This window comes from Nuphar pumila, chromosome 13, assembly GCF_984573655.1.
Source record: "Nuphar pumila chromosome 13, dmNupPumi1.hap1.1, whole genome shotgun sequence".
In the NCBI taxonomy this organism is placed as follows: Eukaryota; Viridiplantae; Streptophyta; class Magnoliopsida; order Nymphaeales; family Nymphaeaceae; genus Nuphar; species Nuphar pumila.
In genome coordinates, this window is record NC_143261.1 from 86,350,049 (window position 1) to 86,354,630 (window position 4,582).

Here is a 4,582-nt window from a genome sequence, read left to right on the forward strand (position 1 = left end):
AGGGAGTTGCTGGATCAGATGCATTTTCATAAATTCTTGGAGATCACTCCATGAAACCCCCTCTTAGAGGCTGTTATACAGTTTTGGAATCCAACAACCTGACACATTCTACTTTAGAGATCTTGAGATGACCATCAAGTTGGAGGACGTGACATGAATCACCAGACTAAAGTGCCATTGGGAGATAGTGAGTGGACAACGATGGAGAGATTTCAAGCACTTTCAAGCAAGATATGATGCATTCAAAAGCAAAATGATCAAGTTTTCATGACTTAGGAGTCACTATAACCTCAGTAGGGTGAGGAGAATGAAGGCAAAGCTATCATGTGTTGGAGGGAAGGACGACAATAGGGTGGACAATGAGGTGATAGTATTCTTGCTCTACTTTTTTGGCTCATGCTTATTCATCGACATTGGTGGAAAGTTGATTCATACATCGTATATCGAATTATTGCAAGTCCTGGATAGTATCAATCAATACACATGAAGAGCAGCCTCAATTGCACACCTGTATGTAAGTTTGAAGAGCACGAGGAGTAGAACAACAAATGTTGCTTAGATGTTGGTGGAGGTATTTATTCCTTCATTGTACCTAAACTTTTGATTTAAATTCATACATTATTTAACATTGTATTATACTTGCATACTGTATATTAATCCTAAAGTTTTGATTTATAGATACATATTGTGTATTAATTCTTGTTAATCATTGTATTAATCTTTGCAGATTTGGATATGGGAGCACACATCCATTGCAAGGCCCTAGATGCACGACTTTGTCTATGAATTTTCACGTGCCGCAATTTGTAGTTGGTCATGCAGCAAAGAGGGTTGTGATCGAAGATTGGTGTGTCCTCACATGAGACATGCTGAATGCATTGCATTGCTTTGCAAGCTGACTAGGGCAGACATAAGTATTATTGATATTTTCTATATTCTTTTATAAGTGTATGTATATAGGCCTAACCATTTATAAATGGATGAGGAGAAGAATGCCAATGTGGTTGTGAGGGTGAAGGACATTGCGAGGAAGGATATTTGATTGCATAACATGAATAAACTTGATCGCCAAATGGTCAGCCGAATTATCCAATAGTTTGAGTTTGTTCAACAACCATCGAGTCACTCTCACGCAGTTAACAATTTTTTGTCGCTTTCCATAAAGGATCAGACGAAGGATTACCCCACGGTATTCTTCTTCAAACTTGAAGACTGACGTAAGGGCGGAGAAGACATCAACTTATCGTCACGTACCAATGATGATTTTGTAGTTCAACATTTTGCATGTTCTCCCTCCGCAAAGAGGGCCTTTCAAGAGGAGAAAAAAGTTAGGGCGAGACACAAAAAGACCTTAAGTGGATCGGAAGCAGAATTGACTCTTGTACTTGAAGAGAATTGCATGTTGAAGGATATGATGCAAAGTTAAGCTGGCCTTCTTGAGAACACAAATAAAGTCATTGAAAAGCTATGATCGCCATTGATAGCATCCACAACAGTGACTTCATGTGATTGTTTTGTAAATTTATGTAAAAGATCTACATTGTAACTCACTATTATTCTATATAATGTCATTTGAATGAATTTATATGTATGAGTGGGTTTTTATTAGAATGAGAATGTTTGCATAAAATAACTACAAAAAATAACAAATATCAACAGGAAGAAGTCTGCATATAATATTTACAAAAATTAGGCATTATTGCGATGATGAAGGCCACATAAAATAATTGTGTAATGAGACAATTATTTATGATGATGAGACAAATATTTATTTGTCATGTCTCATCATCGCAAATCTTTTATGCAGAATAAAGAAGTTTGTATAAAATGTTTGCTAAACTTGGCATTTTGGATAAAATAGCTACGAAAGTAGACAAATATTTGTGTCATTATCATAAATATTTGTTAATTACCATAATTATTTTATAAGGACTTCCCCATTTCAATAATTTTTGCATAAGATTTGCAAATATTTTCGAGGACGAAGAAGTCTGCATAAAATAATTATGAAAGTTAACAAATTATGCAGACTTCCTCATTCCAGTAAATATTTGCATAAATTTATTAACATTCAATTATTAAAAATGAACATGCTCGTATATGCTCATACATTCATTCATGTTGGCACACATATTCATTCATACATGTGTGTGTGTGCATGTACAAATCATAAAATCCAAATGTAAACAATACAATACAAACAATAACAAAAAAACATCAATAGTGTCCATAGCTCATACATGTGTGCATTTATATCCTTATTGTTTGAAGTTTACAATACAAATTTATAATGAACCCATAATTGTCCACAACTCTACTATCGAGACATCGACATCCAACACCTTACTGACTAATGTCTTCTTAATTTCTGCCTTTTCATTGGCTTTTGTACCCTTCGAAGCCTTCTTCTTCGTATGCTTATAAAGGTTGATCATATGATTCCTTATATCTATGACATCTTGCTGAAAAAAGAGTTATTAGCGAACAACTAACTACCACTAACATTCCAAAGAACTGAAAAAGTGACATAAATATATACCTGTGTGAAGTTCAATTCTCAGTTTATGCCCAAGTACTATATATAAACTAGAACAAATATACCACAATCATACCTGTAACAATCATATACCAAGTCAAAAACATGTAAATATACAAATTGAGTTAATAAACAAATGTAAAGTAATTACTCATTCTCTTGTTGAGAAATATCCTCCATGGCCTGCATTGTCCAATCTTTGTAATAGTCAAGCCCAATTTGCGCAAAAAAATAGATCTGCAACACATATGCAAGAAAACCAGATAACAAACACACATAACAAAGCTAGTATATTATTGAATAAGTTATATTATCATACTATTTGTTTGAGGTTCTTATCTGCTAAATATGTGTTTTGCGTGAAATTATACTGCCTGAAGTCCTTTTCATTCATGTTTATTTTTCAAAGAACTTAATGCTCATTGCCCTAGTTGAAAGAAATTAAGAGCTGCAACATAAAACTAGTTTAAGGTCATTGTGCACATGGAAATTTAAGTTTTGTAAGTGCAAAGTTGTGTAAGTAATACTTTGTTAGCTTCAAGAAAATGATACGGCAAGTCCTTGCTCTCCAAGCAGTCATCTGTCCACTTCACTGCCCTTTAGTTGCAATAATTTGCTATGAACAAACAAAGTTTACTAGTTAGTTTTTATTAGTCGATAGAAAAATAATATAAACCCTGTTTTTTGGACTCACAAAGAAATACACGGCAAGGTAAAGGGTATTCAACACGTTGTTTCTTTCTCTGTCCTGGTTGTGAGTCACTTAAAGTCTATCTATAAATCTTGCTAGATGCGACATAGTATAAATTCAGTGTGGTACATTTATGTTAGATTCAAATAAGTTTATATGTAAATATAACAAAAGAAACAACTGAACATGCAAATCTAACACTTATGTCACTTGCCAAGAGAGTTTATTTGCCAAATTCATATTTTTTTCGGCTTTTCTGTGTTCTGGTGCACAACTTTTTCTTCTTCATCAACCTGTTCTTAACAATAAAATAAATTGTATCAGATTCTCATACATGTGTAGTACGACAAATATACACACATAACTCGGGATATTGATTATACCTGATGCACTATATTTTATTCCTTGTTTTTCGAAACTCAAGCGAGTTTGGTTCTCTTTCTGTCATGACAACCTTTACGAATATACATCTCAAACTATTTAAAATATACATAGAAGACATAAGACATTGAAGTAATTCATTAAAAAACACTCGATATACATACAAAGAAGCAATTCATTAAACAACAATCAATAAATCCTATATTTTGCAAAGCATATGTACTCTAACATACTATTATACATACTCTCGCCTGTTATGGCTAACTTCACCATATACACTACACTTGTATAGCACAACAACCTTGTGTTTTGTTCTTCGTCTGTTAACTTTAGGTAGCCTTGCTTTACAGACTACTTTTGATGGATAGACAACTATAAGAGTAGATTGAGTGATGTATGAGACATTATCCGTCATCAAAAATAATGAATATTGATTACATACAGCTCGATATAATTCAACTGTGAAGAACTTATTGCAGTAATTCTCTGGTAGGATGCCTTTATATAAAATGCATGTGATCGCATGTTCGCAAGGAATCCCGCTAACCTGTCACTCTTTACATGGGCATAAGTGCTTCTGAAGATCAATATTGTAACCATGAGACTAGTCACTGGCTTCGTACCGATGTCGAAGCCAATGCACTACTTGCACATGTATTTGTTGTGCCTTTTTTATTCAATTCTTTTATCTTTTCTTTTACCTTCGGCACCGCAACGTCTGTCATATGATGCTCAACATTCTTTCTTTTATCAAAAAGTTTCATCATCATAAGACAAAGCCTTTCAAAAAGAGAAATTAGGGGTTTGTCACGTATGACGAGAATATACAAATTAAAGCTCTTTACTATATTAGACATTAAATACCCATATCTTTTCACTGAAAAGTGATTGTTAGTCTAATGTTTCGATTGCACGTCAATGACAACATAATTGTATGCGTCTTTGTTTTACTCCTATTTTTTTGAAGAAAATAA